Source organism: Melozone crissalis, unplaced genomic scaffold, assembly GCF_028551555.1.
Source record: "Melozone crissalis strain CALT ecotype California unplaced genomic scaffold, PUWL_Pcris_2 ptg000005l_1, whole genome shotgun sequence".
NCBI classification, from domain to species: Eukaryota; Metazoa; Chordata; class Aves; order Passeriformes; family Passerellidae; genus Melozone; species Melozone crissalis.
Genome location: NW_026535783.1, coordinates 54,486,307 through 54,507,035, shown reverse-complemented (window position 1 = coordinate 54,507,035; position 20,729 = coordinate 54,486,307). Strand labels below are relative to the sequence as shown.

The 20,729-nt window shown below is 39.3% G+C and overlaps 1 protein-coding gene across 3 annotated transcripts in view; it reads left to right on the top strand.

Annotated features, from left to right (window-relative positions):
- Positions 1 to 20,729, top strand: part of ERBIN (erbb2 interacting protein) — a 120,806-nt gene that overhangs the window by 30,705 nt on the left and 69,372 nt on the right. For all 3 annotated transcript variants that reach the window (XM_054290079.1, XM_054290078.1, XM_054290075.1), the window contains exon 3: positions 11,119 to 11,175. The gene's annotated coding sequence lies outside the window, so the exon portion shown is untranslated. The remainder of the gene's footprint in view (positions 1 to 11,118; positions 11,176 to 20,729) is intronic.

The following is a 20,729-nucleotide window of genomic DNA, read 5'->3' as shown; positions in this document are numbered from 1 at the left end:
TTTTGATACTGGACATTTGCCTTCAGGGTATATCCCTACTTCATATCAGTGTGTTTTTAAAAATTCATCTCTGATTCTTCATTGTTGCTGCTCAACTATTTATTGTTGTTTTCAATATGGAAATGTATTATTCTTCCTGGTATCTTTGTTATTGTTTATAGACAACACCGACTTTCAAGTTGGCATGTGCAATAATTGACAGTTGAAGCTGTAATAAGTATCTGATGGTTCTTTTTTTCTATTTAAACCCACTCAGACAAGCAATAGCACAAAAATATTTTTGTTTCACTTCACATGTTAAGAGCACAGCTGAAGTTAATTTCCTTCGTGGCTATGAATATTTAGCAGCTTTGCAAGCATATTGTCGGATTTCTAATTGTATTTGTAATCCAACTGGCCAGTGATGTCACCTAATTCAATTTTGTAGAGCAGTGAGGAACAAAATAAATGCAGAAGGAAGTAAAAGGTTCATAATAGCAATTGTTAATTGGAAAGTTATGCCTCTACACATGTGGGGGGAAATGACATCTAAAAATAACTTTAAGTGTTGCTTGACTAGCCTGCTCACCTCTGCCTTGAAAGGAAAGAGAACTCAGGAATTAACATACCCTAATAATGACTTGGCTGGTAGTGTGAGATCTATAATTAAGTAGATAATTATATACAACAGCAACTGTTTGCTGTTAGTTTCTTCTCTTTTTGAGACAATTTAAATATGAAATCTCCATTATGATATAAAATTATGTTTCTGAAGGATGTGAAATGTAAAAGATTCATCCAATTCCTAATATCAATTTCATAACTATTAAGACAAATTAGGTTTTATTACTTCTAAGAATTCAGTATTTTATGCACAATTTGATAATTTCTAGTATAAAGCCTCAGCTGTTTAATGATTTAAACTGTGTTGTACTATCTCCTGGACCAGCCAGTAGCCATGAAAGGCTACAGGCACAAGATGAATTCAAACATTTGATGCCACAAACATTCTCAGAATTGGCAAAATTTGTAGTCTGAATTCTGTCATGACCATCTGTATTTTATTGGTTTGAAACAGCTCTAGGGATAGCACTTATTTGTGCATAAGTTGTCATAACTGGCAGAGTATCTGCCTGTGTATCAAATGTCTATCTGACTGCCTAGGTCTTAGATGGAGAGAAATATACCATCTTCATTGGTCTTACTCTTGGGGTGTAAGCAGTAGTGGTTCATCTGCAGGGCTGAAAACTGTACTCAAAGTGTTGTCCAAGAGGACTTGAACCTTAGGTTGATTGTCATTCAGGACAAGAATACACTGTCTGGGACAATCTTGGGTTCATTCAGATGGAGGACTTATCCTAGGATTTGTTTAATCAAGTTTGACATGTTTTTGGAGAATTGAGTATACAGGTTTTTATTCCCTGCTCTTTCTCTCATGCTTGCACACAGTTGCTTTAGTATCTAGATCACTTCTTTTTTCCTCATATTAAGTAGCAAACGTGTTATCTGTTAGTGAGCCATCTACTTGAGGCAATATTTAGACAAGTGCTGTTTGCACACAGACGTGTGGGTGTTGGCTGCCACCAGCATTTTGTACATGCCCATGGTCTCTATAAGACTTGGTGCCGTACTTCTGAAGTACTGCACAATAAAATTAGCTATGTCCCTTCCTAAAGTATTTCAATATCTAATAAAAGATATGGGTGTGATGAAGTGGGGGAGGAAAAAGGGTTTGTCTTATGAATGGCAGTAGGCAAAAAGAAATTAGGATCATGATAATACCATAATACAAGTGAACCACCTACTTAATTTTGATCAAGTGTGTCTTTATAGAAACAGTGGTATACATTCTGGTGTTGTTTAGTGTGTGTATATGACTGCGTTTTGTGGTTTTAGTTATAAATATTACTACTGATTCAATTGGGATATTCTGTTTTATGTATTCTTATTCTCTTAGTCACTTGTTTTCCAAATTTTCCACATTCCACATCTTTCCCCTCATCAGTCTCTCTTGTTCTGCAGTGAAAAAAGGGTGAGTTTTGTCCACATTTGCTGTGGCTAACAACAATAGGACTGAAAAAACTTGGACCTTTTGGAGTGCTCGCTGTCTGGGATCCATGTGCTGATGGAAAACTAAAGAATGAAGGGGTGCAGGGTGAAAAGGAACAGGGCCACATAGGAACATAGGGTGAGGGCACCAGATTTAAATAGTTTCCTCTTGGATTTGCAGTCTGTCTTGTTATACTGAGTGCTTGTGTCACATTGTGATGCTAATTGCCTTTCTGATGTCGCAGAGATATGTTCAGTTCTCTCAAAAGTTAATGTCAATTCTATAGTAGCAGTGGAAATCTTTGAAATGGCTGAAGCTTGTGTGAAAGTTGTAGCTTGAAAAAAAAATTGTTTTTTCTTTTTAATTCCTATATTAAACCAGTTGGATTCTTTCTGTTACCACTAGCAACAAAGCTTCTTCAGGGTTAACTGGACCTCAGTCTGTAGCTTGGCACACCTGCTCACTTTTAGTCACTGAGCTAGCACTACTGTCACCTTCAGAAAAATGGTTTGGTATAGAATTGTGACGCTGCACAGGGTGCAGGTTGTTGCTATTCTGAAATATGTTGGTTTTGTCCCTATGAGTGATCTGTGAGGACAAGATAAGTGGTCTACGAAACCACCTCTGGTAGTTTTCTGTAGTGCGTGGGGTTTTTTTTTGTTAGTTTCTTATTACGGTCAGCTACTGCTATATTGTATACTTCAAAGAGAAGAATCAAGTTGTTATGAAGAGATCACTATACTTGTTTATTTTGTGTTAAGACAGGTCTATGTTAAATGAGTACAGTGTTTAAGGACACTGAATAGTAATGTTTTAAAGCCTTCCTAAAATTCTTACTTTTTAGCATTAGGTTGGGAGTAGAAAACCAGTGTTGTTTCTGTGTTTTCATTTCTGTCTTGGTTTCTTGTTACTTGAGCTAATGTGATGGCATCAAGTAACAGAAACAGTAGACATTAGTAATGCCTTAAGCAGAATGATTAGGAACAGGATACAGTAACAGTTTAATCCCCCTCACATTTACCATTCTGGAAAGCAACCTTCATTATAGATTTTAATAAATTGTAAGTCTGAAAACCAACCCTACTTTCCTGTAAAGCTGAATTTATTGATATAAGCTATATTGGTTCTGCAAGGAGAAATACTTCATACCTTTTTTAATGCAGGCTGGAACATTTTATATTATGCATTCATGTATGATTGAATCATTATGTGATTATTCAGTTGCTTTAGTAAGACTTGGAAAATGACTACCTAAGATAGTAATTACATTGACTAGACAATTTTGCTGGAGTCGAGGCGTAGACACATGTACCACCACAGTTAACAAAAGCCACTAAGTCTCAGCTTTCTCCCTTGGAAATGCTTGCAAATAATCCAACTGATCTGCTTCCTTTTTACAAACTGATATTGACCTTAACTCAAAAGTAGTTTGACTTGGTAGCATCTAATGTTGGCTTGCTCTAATGTGGTAGACTGGGTGGTAGGCTGGACCACGTGATCTGGAGAGGTGCCTAAGAACCTCCATCATTCTGCAGTTCTCAGTGCTTGGGAAAGAAAGTAAAATAGTGCTATATCTTACTGCTTCTCTGGAGAATAATGGGGTTTAAAGGCAATTACAAGTCACAATATAATTCTTACCTGTAACAGCTATGCCTCCTGAGGGTGTTGTAGATCTAACTGTTTGTGTTTAATAACAACATGATATTTTGTTCTTTACATTATTGAATAACTTTTCAGAGCATATGAGCTGAGGCTTATGCTTTGGGAAACAGGTGTCTTGATTAATAAATGATTTCTTGCAGTTTGATGAGATCCAAAACTCCTCCAATCTGGTGCATATGCGTTATAGCATTTTTCCAGTGATGAGATCAAATGATGACATATTGGTCATTTCTGCACTATCTGCGCTGCTATAAAAGGGAGTTTTGAACACCAGACAATTTTCGCAGGTCTATGTATGTTTATTTTATTGCAAAACCACAATTTGCACTCAGAATACTTACACAAGGTTTTTGTAGCTATATCCACAGAGGTGGAAATGCTGCCTTTAAAAAAATTGAGGCCACAGGTGTAGTCTTCACTTATGACTTGGACACTCTTTTTTGACTAGCTTTCCCAAGGAAAGGTAGTCAACCACAAAATCCATCAGCTCTGATTTATTTGTGTGTGCACAGATATGAATGTGTTTCCTTAACTGTCTTGTGCAAAAGTGCCATTGTGATATGGAAAATAACAAAATTTCACTTTATTGCACTCTAGGCAGTCCATTAAGTTTTAAGATAATTAAAAAGACCTCTAATAGAACTGTAGATGATCTGGCAGATCAGTGAAACTCTTTAAATTAAGATATAAGTAATACAGCAAGTTAGCCAGTCCAGGGACCTGTCATGCTTTTGCATTCCATATGTTGGTAAGCATACCCTTAGCCCTTGGCAGAACACTTTTGAACTGCATGTCCCCTGCAGTACACCAGCAGGTTATTTTGAGGCATTCTGGAAGCAAATGTGAACCTTTGTGTGCCTGCTTAGAATGTGCTACCAGCTGTCCTCTTCCTGCATTAAAGGATTCTGGTTGTCAGCAGCTCTGACAGCATTGGTACTAGGAGGTAACAAATCCTCAAGCAGGTCAGTCTCATGCTGCTTGAGGTAATGTTTTGTTATTAAAGTCTTAGACTTGACCACCCCAAATCAATAGATAGTTCTGCTCCCTGAAACTTGCTAGATCTCTGTCAATGGGACAGTTCCATGTTTCTTTGCTTCACTCTGTCTTTGTTTCAGATACTGAAACAACAAGAAACAGTGGGATAGGATGACAGCATCTGCTTCCAGGAAAAGCAAGATGAATTTGTTTTTTGAGAATGTTCTCTGGGTCCTTTGTGTCTCCTTGGTCCTTCTCTCTTATCCTTGTTCCCCTGTCTGGGAATCTGAGATGGACTACACTGTCTGTGGTCTACAGGCCTTTCTACTTTGTGCAAAATATTTTAATTTCAAAAGATATACTGTCTAGAGATCAATATTTTCTCAGCTGTGTTTATCTTTTGTTTCCTCAATCAAAATCATATGTTGTTTTGTTTGTTCAAGCTAGCTCACTGTAAGGCACACATTTCCCTCCAATGCGGCAGGTTGTGAATTAGAATCTTGCGAGTAAACACTGACAGTAAAACTTATTTGTTATCATTGCATATGAAATGATTATACTCATCTTCATGACACTTAAAAAAAAAATCTGGTTATGGGTATCCTTTGGCAGGCAAAGTCTTCTTGTACCTGGTATCTTGGTATCTTCAGTGATACCAATGGTGAATACAGTTGCTCTTTCTCAGTCGTTGGAATGCTTCATTTTCCTCATCCCCATTTCAAAGAGCAAAAAACCAACTGATCTCCTTGCCCTAAAATTGTTCTTGGTTTACTGGACTAATTTTAGTGGATCAGTATGGGATCTCTTTCTGCTTAATATGAGTCTCTAGTATGGATGATTTTGATCAGTCTAAAGTCTCTTTAGCTAAATATACTTTCCTGCTGAATATGAATGGATGGTTAAGGACAAGCACAGATAATCTGGATTCTGCAATACTCTCCTGGAATTATTTAAAGAAATATTTTGCTGGTTTTACTGTTTTCAGTATTTAAAATAGAGGATGGTTATTAAGGGGTAAAGGCTGCCTGAAATGCCTCTGAAGCAAGCAGTTTTTAAGATACTTATTTGTCACTATAGAACGCAACATGACGCAAAGCAGGACTCCATCAGAAGGCTGTATAGATCCATTTATTAAAGCAACATACTGCCTTTATAATTTTACAAGATAATTACATTTGCTTAACAAACACATACACTGCCCATTGGTCATGAAAAAGAAACAAAACTTTCTCAATAGGTGAAAAGGAGCCTTGTCACTCTGTGAGCCAACTGAAGTCCATATCTTTTGACTTTCTCTCTTTCTTCACATCGTCATGGTGATAGCCTTGGTACTTTCCTTGAGAGAGATACGAGGCTTTCCTTATCTTCAGGAAGCCTTCGCTGGCACACTTATTTCCAACGCTTGCTGAAATGAGGAGCGTGTTGTGGTTTACCCACTCTCTCTCTCTCTCTTTCTTGCTCTCTCTCTTGCGCTCTCTCTCTTTTTTCTTATTTTGATTTTTAAAATTTTTTTTCTTTTTTCTTTTTTTTTCTTTTTTTCTTTTTTTTCTTTTTTCTTTTTTTTTCTTTTTTTTTCTTTTTTTCTTTTTTTTCTTTTTTTCTTTTTTTTCTTTTTTTTTCCTTTTTTTCTTTTTTTCTTTTTTTTCTTTTTCTTTTTTTTCTTTTGTTATTATTGTTGTTGTTTGGTTTTTATTTTGGGGGTTTGTTTGTTGGTTTGGTTTGGTTTTTATTTTTGTTTCCTTAAACAGTTTGGGGAAAGTAAAAACTGCTTGGGCCTCATTCATTGTACTGAAGTATAACCCTATATCCTCATCTATTGTATGCAAGTTTGCTACATGTTCTGGGTACATCAGTATTCTTTCCAAGTCGACCTCCAAAACCAATTGAAAGAATTGAGGGTCTGAAGTGAACTGTAGCCCCATTGTAGAAGGCAGCCACATTTGTCAGACATGACTTCCCCTTAGTGAAGACATGGTGGATGTCACAAATCACCTCCTTGTTTTCAGTATGCCTTAACAGAGTTTTCAGGAGGGTCTGCTCAATGATCTTTATGAGCAGTGAGGTGAGACCTGACTGACTTGTAAATTCTATGGGGTTTTATTTTCCTTTAAAAAAATTGTGGTTTTATGTCCTTTTCCCAGTCATTAGAACTTCCACAGCTTCTCAAGTAGGGTAGGTAGATTACCTACTTCCTTTGTCAATTCCTTCAGGATCTGTGGATGCACCTCATCAGGTCCCATGGACTTGTGAACCGTCATGTTCACTTAGATGGTCAAAAACCAGATCTTCTTCTATAGCAGATAGCTAGTTCTTCATTCTTCCACTCCCTGCCTTTGTTTTCTGCAGCTCTGGTGAAGTGCCTGGAGAACTTGCTGGTGAAGGCTGAGACAAAAAAAAGTAATTGAGTGCTTTGGCCTTCTCCATGTCATTGGTAACCAGTTCTCCCATTTCCTTTGGAGGGGAGCCACATTTTCATAGTCTTCCTTCTATCACCCTCAGAAGGAAAAAATAAAAATAACAGAAATCCTAGCATGCCTATAGAAATCATAGAAATCACCTTTCTTCTCTAAGGAAGGAACTGTAAAGATCATTGAGTTCACACCCTCCTTCTCTGGACACTTCCAAGGATGGGGCATCCACAACTTCTCTGTGCAGTCTGTTCCAGTGCTTCCTCACCCTCATGGTAAAGAATTTCTTGTACTGGACACAGTACTTCTGTGGGGTGTTACAAGGGCAGAGGATAGGGGTGGAATCACCTCCTTCTGCTGCTGTTTTGATACAGACCAGGATACAGTTGGCTTTCTGGGCTGTGAGCACACACTGTTGTCCAGATTTTTGTCCAGGAGAACCCTAAAGTCCTTCTTGACAGGGCTGCTCTCACTGAATTTGCCTCCCCGTCTGTGTTTATGTCTGGGATTGCCCCTACCCAAGTGCAGCATCTTGCATTTGGCTTGTTGAACTTGGAGGTTTTCATGGATCTGCCTCTGAAGTTTGTATGATTCCTTCTGTATGGCAAAGAAGGTATCTTGTGGAAGCTTTTCTTGATGCCCCTGGTGAGATTTAATTTTACCAGTGCTTTAGTTTTCCTAACCTAATCCCTGACTGCTCAGACAGTCTTTCACTATTTTATTTTGGCTATCCGGCCTTGTTTTCACCCTATGTAGGCTAAAGCCAGTGGTAAGTTGCAAATGAAATACTTGGTGAAATGAGAAATACTTGTCCACTTAGTTGTGAGCAACCCCTGGAGTGCAGTGATTCGAATGGCTGCTCTGGGTCAGACCAGCAGTCCAGTTGGCAAGCATTTCTAGTAGCATTTGGGTTTTAATCAAGAAAGAGTACAAACAGGGCATATACATAAAATAGTTCCCCCAAGTACTCTCTTCATAAAACAGAGTGCTAGAGTTTTTTGGTTAGGAAAACGTATTGAGACTCAGTCTGATGCGATTGATATAGTTTCCTAGAGTATGGTTAAATAAGATTTCATTAGATATTTTTACCTTGAGAGTAAGTAACTGCTAGTCATCTGAAGCACCTGTTACCACTTCTGTAAAACAACTAAAAAAGTGATGAACTGAACTAGCTGAGGTCTTTGTGATGTTGCACCCTTAGGGGGAAGGGAGCACCCAAGATTTGTAGATTCTCATTGGTTGAAAGGAATGAGAAGTTAGATGATCCACAAAAGCTTATAAAGTTTTATTAGTAAATTACACACTTGGCTTGGAAGTGGTATTTTAGTGCACTGGCCTGTAATATAAGCACATGACCCTGGATTTTGGATAAAGGGTGTAAGGGAAGAGAGAGAGAGATGAATTTAAGAGGGGGAGAAAGGAAGGAAAGAGATTACCAGTCCTGGCTGCCGCATCAATTCAGCTGATGAGGGCCACTTCCTCGGTTTAGATCAGAGTACCTATTAGTAGATAAGCTTTCCCTGCCCTGGGGATATGTCACACTTTCTATGCAAATTACTTACGACTCACAGTCCATTCTTCCAGATCCTTGTGGAAATGGGTCAGAGGACTTTGGGTCTTTGATGGTCTTGTTCTCCCCATAGAGTTCATGCCTGCTTCTCCACCCCATTTCTCTGTTTGTGCTGTGCTGAGCTGTGCGTATCTCCAGGAGGTAGACCAGAGACCTTTGTCCCAGAGGAGTGCTGTCCTACCTCTGTGTGGCCCCTTGTCCAGTCACATCTTGTTCTTTCTCACGGCACGTTATTGCCAGCAGTCCTTGGCTGGTGCCACAGCCACTCTGCTATTGTGTTTCTGACAAACATGTTAGCCCCTTGTCTCTAGATTTCTGCAGTTCTGGTGCGTGGTTACTTTGAGCTCCTCCTAATATCCCACTTTATTTTCTTAGAGAAGTTGTTTAGTGCAAACTGTGTGGTGATAGGAGGGTTTCTGCTATTGGAAACTCATTGATGCTTACAGCTGTAGCTACAGCACATCCTGAGCTGTCATCTTTTGATTGAGGCTTAAGGTTATGTGACTCAGTGTCACAGTTTCAAGTGACATTACATTTGCACTGAGTTCATTGCTTTTGTTTGATTTTGTAACTGATGTCTCTTGTTCAGAGGCTTGTGCAGCTTCTAAATCATTATAAAGCAGCATGATGTGAAATATCCAGGTAGCCTCATGTATTCTTCCCCTCATGCACACACTTGCTCTATTATTGCCTCTGGATGTTTGAGATTGGATGAGTTCCTTCTGCTTGGGTTGGAAGCCTGCAAACAGTTTAAATGGTAATGACTGCCTACCACTGGATTTTATTCTTTTAGACATTTCAATAGATGCAGCCAAACAGGTGTCAGGAAATGATGCAAGAGTAATCTCTTTTTGTTTATTGTTTTTGTGATGATTATAGGGCTTGCTATTTCTTTGATAATTATTCTACTGTGAGTACTTTGCCTGCAGACTCTTGACCTTAAGTCTTTATCTGTCAGAGGCGTAATCAGCTGACTGTCTCTTTGTCAGATCCAGCTCTGCACTGTTGTGTTCTCTGGATGAATTCTGCTTATTCTAGCACAACTATTGCATTTCTTCTGGTCGGGAATTTGTGTACAGTGCCTCTGAAATAGCTTTTGTAAAGATCACAGTAGGAGCAAAGTAGTGTGGGAAAGGAAAGATGCATGCAGCCATGGCAATGTAACTGACTCTTCTAAGAGCCCAAATTTCAGAATCTGATTTGATCATTGACGTCTTTCTTTATCTTTTTAAATGTCTTGAGTGGTTCTGCTCTGCATTTCTGAAACTGGTTAAACTAATAGAAATTTTTTTTTTAGTAGGAGGCTTGAAAGGCTTGTGGCTTTAATATTACTTTTATCCCTTGCTATTTGCATGTCTTGGATGCCCTGCTATTGAAAATAAATGTATAGATGCGTGCAGTGTAGTGTATTGGAGTTCGTTTGGTATGAATGCAGAAGCTGACACCAGTGACTCCCAAAGGAGGAATAGGACATGTGATATGCAAAATTTGACTGTAGTACAGTCCTTTTGTGGAAGTCCTGACTTCTGTGGGAGTTCATTGTCCTGTTTCTTACCCCAAAACAAGGAACTTGCTTTTCTCCTGGAAAAAGTTAATTTTAAATCTCTTTCAGGATCTATTTATTTCATGGTGGCCTTATTCTCCTTTTACTGGAAAGAAATGAAATATAGTTCCATTTATAGGCAAATCCTTTGAATTTGAAGCTACTAACTGGGATCCTCACAACTTAAATTCTTTTCTAGATACTGAGAATTTGACAGATTATACTCTGCTTGACTTAGCTTATTATCTGCTTTACATGATTTTGTGTTTGGTTAGATGATCTGTCTGACCAGAGTTGACATTTAATGTCTCTGAAGATACGTTCTACTTCTGCCTTTGTTGGAAGCAAAATTAATCCTTCCCATCACTCCAGCCAAGTAATTTTGTGTGTGTTCAGTCAAAAACACTCAATGCTTTCATTTGTTTTTAATTGTTCTATGCCAGTGAAGTTAGCATCAGATCTGTTATGCCTTATGTTGCAACTTTCTAAAAAATTCCTGAAGTTAACATGCAAAAATATACTCTTCATCTTTGGTTAATTTGTGATGTATTTTTTAATGGAATTCTTCAGAACTGTGTGCAAGAGAAATCTGTATGAAACATAATATTTTAATATAGTAACTATAAAAGGAGTAAAAATGAAACGACTTTGTAGACAGAGTGCATTAAAATAAAAACAGGGTAAAAACCAATGTTTTGTACACACAAGAATGATCCCCTTTAAAAGAATACATGCAGTTTTCCTGTCTTGGATGTCTTTCAGGTACTCTGAAATATTCAAGCTGTTGTTCATACACATGTAAAGCTTTTCTTTTAACAAAACCGAAACTCTGAAAGCCAAAAATATATCTAATACAATACAATAAAATACTAGTTTGTTCTTATCTAGTAGTGATAGGGTTTACTAAAATTTGTCCCTTTGTCTTAAACAGAATGTTGACTTTGAAAGCTCAGGGAAGAAGCAGCAGGGAGAAGAAAGTAACACAGTGGTAAGTACATTATTTTTCTTTCCTCTGGACCAACTGCCTAATGTGTTAAAATAGAAATCCTCTTATTTATTCATATTTTCTTATAAATGCCTTCAAAGCACTTGAGTTTTATTCTGCATCACATCTCATGTTACTTTGAAAGCTGGTTTTTAAGCTCTGAATATCTGTTGAAGACCCAAGTAAATTATATTTATTTACATGAAAGGGAAATATATGAAAAAGGAAAATAATTCTGTTTTAAAGCTTAGTGTCCATTAAATGGACACAAGCTTTTGGCTTGAGAACTTTAGAATATTGAGTTTTGTAATTTTCTTTTTCAGTTCTTAGAAATGATAAGTATATTTATTTGGAAAACTTGGACAAAAGGTACTTGAAAAAATGCTAGAAATTTTTGTTGTGCCTCCTACCATCATTTTTGGTTTGCTGCTCTAAAGCCTAGACATACATCACATCATACACTTTGTCTCTTACTGGTGTGTTGACATTTTTTAGCTAGAGAGCATATATAAAAATGGGAAAAGTGTTAACAAGGCAAAGTTTGATTTGCTTTCAAAGCTCTATGGAAAAGCAACACATGTTCAGAATCAGCTTTTTTCTTTATTAAATGATGCCAATGCAGATGGCACTAACTTGCTTTTGCCTAATAGTGTAGGGCTTTGTAGAGGCAAGTATTTTCTATGAATAACAAGAGTGCCCAGTAGAGTATTTAGTTGTCAGAAGGTCTGTATGAATTTCTGTAGAGGAACTGTTACTGACTAGTCCCCCTTCTGCCCCAGAAAAAAAACCCCAACAACATATGACAGCAGCTTCCATCTGCTCTGATTTTATTAATAGCGCTGCTCAGATTGTGGAAATGCTAATAAATATTGATTCCCCAATTACTTTAGTTTTGAGGCTATAAAATACTGGTTCAAAGGATAGAAAATCTTCTGCATATTTTATCTGGCATTTCTGTAAACAGCATATGCTTTAGTAGAGAGAAGCATGTGCACATGCTTGTGTTTTCTAACCTTTTGTGTAGCCTACAATGCTGTAAGCTTTGTGTGCTTTGGCATTCTCCGCTGAGCTAATAATCCGTGCTGTTGCTGCAGTGCCTCAGCTGTGCTTGCGGCACCATAAGGTTTGCTGCTTCTTATGGGCAAATGACTAGCACTGCCTCCTGCCTTCACTTCCACTGTGCTCGTTTGTCTCTTTTGACTGTGGTGGTATAACTAGAGGAATTAAGACAGTATCTCTTCCTTTCTGCTGGAATAGATGTTGCCTGTATGCGAAAAAATATTTTCTCATACAGTAGTAATCCCTCAAAAAACTAAACCTGAAGCATAAGCTCTTTATTATGGTTTTTTAGCTGTGCCAGAAGCTTCCCATCCTTTAGTCTGGTTGCTTTGTTTATTTAATTTTCATTGTTTTCTTTGTATAGAAAGTCAGGAATTTGTTTCCATGGATCTTTTTCATAATAGCAGTGAAAGAAAATGAGGTTATTTGATGTAGAAATTAGTGGGTTCGGAAAGCAAAGCAGTTCTGAAGTAGCTTAGTTCCAGTTAGCTGTACCAAATAGCTGTGATTACTAGGTACATGGTAGCTATGATTATTTCAACTGCATATTTAAAAAAAAAGACGTGGCTGGTGGGGGATGGAGTGCACTTCAGTATCCCGTTGGGATAAATATTTCATATTTCTGGCTATATATTAACTTAAAAATGAGAGAAATTAAATCCAAACTGTGTTAGTTCAATAATGTAAAGGAATTTTTTAGCCATCTGAAAACATCAGTGTCATGCTTTTAAAGAAGCTTGGGTTGTTGTGTATTCCGTGAAGATTTGTGGAACTGCTGCAGTTTCCTTCAGACCTCAGTTTGCTGTTGTAAAAATCACTGCTTTTATATGGTGGTTTTTTTTTATCTAAGGAAGAGAAGTGGATGAGATTCAAATGCAGTAGTTTTAAAAATCAATTTATTCCTCCCTCTTAAGGCTTTCTTAGTAACACGACAAATACACACCCAAAGAATATGCAATCAAGTGAAACATCAGAAATGAAGCTCAGATCTAATGCTAATCTCAGCAGTGTTGTTAATGGTATCCAATTAGAAACCATTCTTTAGAGGAAGTGTTACATTGGCACTTACTTGGATAGATTTACTGTCCAGATGGAAGTTATTTTCTAGGGCTGTCTCAGAAAAATAGCAAAAGAAAATGTGTGAGAACATACTTGCAGCTACTGTGCTGCAATTGTGTTATGACAGTGTGTGTGTTGCTGTGTATTGTTAAGTAGTGTTATTATGAAAAGTCAATATAAATACTTCTTAAAAAAAGTGACAAGTACAGCTGTTTGGTTATCTGAACATTTTAAAATTTAATTTTTTCCAGTAAACTGAATCTGTAGTTTTTCTTTCTCCCTTTTTTGTGAGGATATTGCTATGAAAGATCTTGCCTTAAATTCACAGAATTGCAGAAGGGTTGCAGTTACAAGAAACCCCTGGAGATCATCTCATCCAAGGCAGGGTCACCTAGAGTAGTTTAAAAAGGAACAGGTCTATCTGGGTTTTGAATGTCTTCACAGAGGGAGACTCCATGACCTCCTTGGGCAGCCTGTTCTAGTGCTCTGCCACCCTCAACATAAAGAATTTCTTCCTCATCTTGAGCAGAAATTTCTTATGTTTTAGTTTATTGCCATTACTTCTTGTCCAGTATCTGGGCACCACTGAGAAGTCTGGCGCCATGCTCTTGGCACTCACCTCTGAGACATTTATATGCATTGATGAGATCCCCTCTCAGTCTTCTCCTCTCTAGACTAAACAGGCCCAGCTCTCTCAGTCTCTCCTCATTAAGAGAGATGCTCCAGACCCCTCATCATCTTTGTACCCCTCCAATGGACCCTCTCCAGGAGCTCCTTGTCTCTCTGGTACTGAGGAGCCCAGAGCTGGACACAGCACTCCAGATGTGGCCTCACCAGGGCCCAGTGGAGGGGGAGGATCAGCTCCCTTGACCTGCTGGCCACGCTCTTCCAGTGCAGCCCAGGATCCCACTGGGCCTCCTGGCCACAGGGACACACTGCTGGCTCATTGTCACCTTGTGGTCCACCAAGACTCCCAGGTCCTTCTCTGCAGAGCTGCTCTTCAGTGGGGCAGCCCCAGCCTGTGCTGCTCCTTGGGGTTATTCCTCCCCAGCTGCAGGACCCTGCACTTGCCCTTGTTGAACCTCGTTGGGTTCTTCCTGTCCAACTCTCCAGCCCAGCCAGGCCCAGCCCAAAGGCAGCAGAGCCTTCAGGTGCATCAACCATCCCCAGTTTGGATCAGCAGCAAACCTGCTGAGGGTACCTTGGATCCCTTCACCCAGGCCAGTGATAAACAAGCTGAGTGAGACTGGGCCCAGTATTGATGCCTGGGGAACACCACTGACTACAGGCCTCCAACTGGATTCTGCTGCCCTGATCCTGACCCTGTGAGCTCTGCCATTCAGCCAGTCCTTGGTCCACCCCACTGTCCATTCATCTAAACCATGCTTCCTGTGCTTACCTGTGAGGATGTTATGGGAGATGGTGTCCAAAGCCGTGCTGAAGTGGAGGCAGACAACAACCACTGCTCTCCCCTCACCTAGCCATCCTGCCATGCCATCACAGGAGGCTGTCAGACTGGTCAAGCACGATTTCCCCCTGAGGAAATTCCTGCTGACTGCTCCTGATGACCTTCTTTTCTGCTGCACGCTTGGTGCTGACCTCCAGAATGTTCTGTTCCATCACCTTTCCAGGGCTGGAGGTGAGGCTGACTAGCCAGTAGTTTCCAGGGTCCTTCATGCTATTTCTGAAGACGACACTAATTTTGTCCTTTGTCTAATCATTGGGCACCTCAAAGATGATGGAGAGTGGCTTAGCAACATCATCTACTTGCTCCCTCAGCACCTGTGTATACATCCCATCAAGGCCCATGGATTTATGAATGTTAAGCTTATCTAGTTAAAGCCTCAATTACCAGGGGTAGGTCCTCCTTTCTCCAGCCTTCCTCTCCTTCCCCCAAGGTCTGGGATTCCTGAGGGCTGGCCTCAGCAGTTAACACTGAAGGAAAGAAGGCATTCAGTAATTCTGCCTTCTCTCTTGTCTTCCTTCACTGAGACAACTATCTGATTCAGCAGTTTCCCTAGTATTCTTTTTGCTGATGATCTGCTTGTAGAAGCCTTGCTTGTTGTCCTGGATATTCTTTTACAGACTCAACTGGAAGTGGGTTTTGGCCTTCCTTGTCACCTCCTTGCATTCTGTGACAATGTTTCCGTCATCCTAACATGTGGCCTGTCCCTTTTTCCACATTCCATAACTTTCATTCTTCTATTCAAGATTTGTCAGAAACTCCCTGCTCATGCCCCCTTTGCTTAATTTCTGGTTCATGGGAATGCACTGGTCTTGAGAGTGGAGGAAATAAATGATGCTTGAATATTGACCAGCTTTCTTGGACCTCCTTCTTCTCTAGAGCCCTAACCCATGAGATTCTGCTAAGCAGGTCTTTGAAGAGGCTGAAGTTACCTCTCTGAATGTTCAGGGTTTTGGTCCTGATTGCTGTTTTACCTCCTGTACACAGGATCTTGAGTTCCACCATCTCATGGTTGCTACAACAAGATGGCCCCCAACTTTCACGTTCTCAGTCCTTCTTGGCTTGTTTTACAAGGTCCAACAACACACCTTTCCTTGTTGGCTCTTCTACCACTTAGGTCAAAAAGTTACCATCAATGACCTGCAGGAACTTCTTGCATGTGTGCTGAGTCATGTTGTCTCTCCCCCAAAAACACTAGGGTTATTGAATTACAGATCTGTACTCCCATATACATCTGATTTACTGATGTCTTGGTCTGGGCTCATAAGGATATTGAGTATTACTGCATTTCATTTAGAGGCTGCACTTGAAATAAAATATTTTATTACATAGGTTATTTGCCAGAGATTTTCTTCTTCTCAGTTTAAAAATAATACTTTTGTTCTATTTTGACAGAGTCATTCTGGTTTTGTCATTGTTAAGCTTTTGCCATGATAAGGCTGATAAGTACTGCTGACTGCTTTATTGCAGAAAATAAATATAAATAATTATTCTAAAGAATTCTTTTGATGCGCTTAGGGTGGATTTTACTTGTCAAAATTAACTCATGAGGTTTGTTTTAGTGTAAGCAGTTCAGATTAACTTTTCAGCTAAAAAGTATCTGTCGCAGACATCTTTTCTTTAAAAATCTTTCTTAAGATTTTTCTTCCTGAGAAGCTGAGAGGCTTCAGGAACAAAATGTAAACAATGGTTATCTGCTGCTGTGGAATGCAACAGGTGCATCTGTGATTGGCCCATCTTGGATGTTTACAATTAATGGCCAACCACAGCCCAGTTAGCTTGGACGCTGTCTGAGACACAGACCATTGTTATTCATTCCATTCTATTCTTAGCTTAGCTAGCCTTCTGAGATGAAACTTTTCCTTCTATTCTTTTGAGTATAGTTACAATATAATATATATATATCATAAAATAATAAATCAAGCCTTCTGAAACATGGAGTCAACATTCTCGTCTCTTCCCTCACCTGAAAACCCCTGTGAACACCGTCACAAGTATCTATCTGCTAGAACACATACTTACTTAGATATTCTTTATTCCAGTAAAACAGGAAAATGCTATTGTTGCATAAAGAAAATGTTACTGATACAGGTAACAGCATTGTAACTGTAACAAGTAAGATTTTATACTATGTTTTGATGAGAAGCTTCACATTCTAATTGTGTAAAGGATTTCTGACTATTTTAAAACAAAGCAAAATAGAAATGGTAAATTGAAATTTGTTTAGAATTTATTTATAGAATGCAAAAAAGAGGTAATTTAAGCAAATTTCTCCAGAATTCATATCTGACATTGCTTTTCTTGCCAATTAACTGATATTGTCTTGCTGCCCTGGCCCTTGGAGATGGGTGAATGGTTTTGGGTGGTTTGTTTTGGTTATTTTAATGTATAGAGGCACTGAGAACTTGCAAGAACCCCAAGAAAAATTTTGAACTTGGTATTTATTAAGTTAGGAGTGGAGAATGGCTGGGTTTGGTTGCATTCTGATATGCTGGATCATCAAAAAGAAAACTGATTTCTGTGTTCTCTGTTCCCTAGTTTTCTCAAAAAAATTTAACAAGCATCCTTAATATGTTTTTATTTAACAATTGGCCATTCACTGTATTTACTAACATGTTCTTCCTCCTGTTGTTACCATTCACTATTGTTGTTTCAAGGGTAGTGGCTTTTATTTCTTTTTCTCTGAATGCTGTCTGTGAGCAAGCACAGTGTGTTTTTTGATGTTCCTTGCCTGCATGAGAACACACAGCCATGGATGCAGTTGAGCGTTGTTTTTATGCCAGAACCGGGCAGCCTCAGATTATAGCTTCATATTAAAATGGTGTCCATTTTATTTCCACCCACTTGTTCTTTCTCCAGAGAGCAGTACTTTGGTTCATTTGTTTGTACTGGTATGTTTGCCAGTCTCATTCAGTGAAATGTATGACATAACCAGAGCAGTTTGGGGATTCTTTTTTTTTTTTCTAGGAGAGACAAAGAAATAGCTGGGATGAAAAGGGATGAAGGAGTGAAAATACCTGAAGCTGGCATTGTCACCAAATAAGGCTTCACCCCTGAACCAGAGAATGCCAGTGATCGTTAAAAGGGGAAAGCTTCTTCACAATGCACGCTGTCTTTGCATGTTTCAGGTCCTTTTCAGTGGCCATCAGGTCTGAGCTATCCTTTTGTTTCCCAAAGATGACACGCAAAAGGATTGAAGAGAAACACACTTTGAAGCTTGGGTGTGCAAAATAGTGGTTGCAGTTTGTTATTTTAAGACTTCACCTTTCCTGCCCAAGAGGACTGGGTTGATCTTAGGGGAAGTCTGTACCAAGCCTTAATGCCACCCCTACACACTTTTCCCCTCCCATCCCCATGATTTCCTGATGAGTAAGAGGTGCCAAGTACTTTGGGTTTAAAGAGTGAATAATTCTGTGCTCTGTTTACTGTGAAAATGTAGGGTGTTTTTTGTTCCTTCTAGAAACAGCTGTGTTGTTTAAAGTTTCCCCAAATTCATGAGAATTAGTGCTGTTTTTAACTGGAAGACATTAATTAAATTGTGCTGTTACTTTTCACAGTATAGCATCTCTCATTGAGAAGCCGCAAAGTCTGTGTTTTGGTGTCTTCTGTGGTGCTTGTTGTTGCTTTAGGCAGAGGAAAACCCTTGTAAGCTTTTTCATAATTCCTTGTTTTGACATGAAAATGTTGGGACTTCTGGCAGTTGGTCAGTTAAACCTTTCTGTGTCTGTCAGGCAGCATGTTAGGTTACGTGCTCCTCAAATCAATGTTTCCCTTTTCTGTGTTGACATGTGGTCAGCTCCATAATTCTGCACTAGTTTGTAGACAGTGAGGTGGACTAAAAAGTACTTCACTGTGTATTTTGGGTGCCTAGTTTAACTTGCCTTTCTGTATAGACATCTGATACCTGGTTTCATTTTCAATTGCTGCTGATATAACATCCTTTTACAAGGCCTGGGACGGGGAAGCAGTGCTTTCTTGACCATGAGTGATCCCATCCTGTTAGCATCAGATAGGAAATCTAAGGGGCTAATTTCAAAATAAATTAACATAGACTGAGGACAAAATTACTGTGATCCTAAGCTCTACTTGAGGTTAAATTGCAAATGTCCCATGGGGTTCTGGCGGGTCTCCATATACTGTTGCACTGTCAGGTACTTAGATGAGGGCAGTATGCAGGGAATCATCAGAGTTAATGGGAAGAGTGATGGTTCACTGAGTGATGCTAGTCTCTTCTGAATTAGAATTTAGTGTATACTCAAGCTTGCTGTTTATCTTGTTTTCTTCCATTGTCTTCGAACCAATGCTTTTCTTTTCAGCTTCATTTTACAGTAATTTACATGATTGAATTCTATTCAGTTTTACTGTTTATAGTTTGTATTGGGTGTAGGTGGCAAGGATTTAGTAGTTGGTGTATGATGTCCCACCTGAAAGGGGAAGGGAGAACCCAAGATTTGTAGATGCTTTTCAAAAGGAATAACTAAAATTAGAGAATCCACAAAAGCTTATGAAGTTTTGTTTGTTAGTTAAATATGGCGTGCAAGCTGGTATGTTAGTCCTACGCCTCCTAATGTGAATAGAAGTAGATTTTGGATAAAGGGGTAGGGTGAAAAGAAGGAGACAGAGACAAATTAAAGATGGATAGAGAGGGAGTGAGAGACAGACAGTACTGGCTCCAGTATTGATCCAGCCAATAGGATGTCCAGGAGACACCCATGCACTTGGGCTTGGTTTTGGGTGCCTTTTTAATTGGTAAGCTTTCCCTGACCCGGAGAAAAGTTTTGGATTTTGAATGTTAATTAGTTATCATGTGCTGTCTGTTTTTCCAGGTCCTTGTGGAAAAGAGTCAGAGGGCTTTGGGTCTTTGGTGGTCTTGTTCCCCCCATAGAGTTCATGCCTGCTTCTCCACCTCATTTCTCTGTTTGTGCTGTGCTGAGCTGTGCTTATCTGCAGGTGGTAGACCAAAGACCTTTGTCCCAGAGGAGTGCTGTCCTACCTCTGTGTGGCCCCTTGTCCAGTCACATCTTGTTCTTTCTCACAGCATGTTATTGCCAGCAGTCCTTGGCTGTTGTTACCTAAAGTCCTTGGTTGGCGGCACAGCCACCCTGCTATTGGTGTCTGAGACAAACACATTAGCCCCTTATCTTCTGGGATCCTACAGAGCGTCTGCAGGTGTGACTTCACCACATGCAGAAGCTGCCCCCATGCTGGGTGGAACTAATTCCAGCTGTTTCCTAGATGGATCCACTACTGGCCAGAGCTAAGTCAGTCAGCAATCTTGGTAGCACCTCTGTGATAACATGTTTAAGGAAGCATTAAAACAACTGTACAATAGCCAGGCAAGAAAAGTGGGAATATGTGAGATAACCCTGTAGACACCAGAGCCAGTGAAGGAGGGGACAAAGGTGCACCAGGCACTAGAACAGAGATTTCCCTGGAGACCATTGTCCAAGGTGGAGCAGATCACCTGTAGCCCTGTGCAGAGTGGTTTTTCCCTTCCTATTCCCTCAAGAAGTGAAAAAAAAAGAGCAAAGCAATCCAAGAACTATATAAGGGTCATAATTTTTCTGTTGGCTGTGAACACTGAACCTCAGGTAAACTTGTGTTTAACCTAACCTCTAATGATTTAGGGAACAAGAGGGTTTTTTTTGTGTTTCAGGTTTTTCCTTTTTTTTCTCCTTCGAGGTGCTTCATAAAGAACTGGAGTTGTTAAGTGGTGGAGTAAAATAAGCCATCACAATCTTGTAGGTCTGCAAGACAATTTTACATTGTTGGATTTGGTGCTTTAGGTAGTCTGATATTGTGGTATATTAGGAAATCAAGATTTTTCTGCCTGCTAGACTTGCCTGTTTTATGGGCAGGAAAAATCACTGTCCTTTGTGTCCCTTTTTATATTCTGTGTATTTACTCAAACCAAACATGGAGAAGTTCCTATCTGAGCAACATTAGAAAAGCACATGTGTGTGAAATTACATTT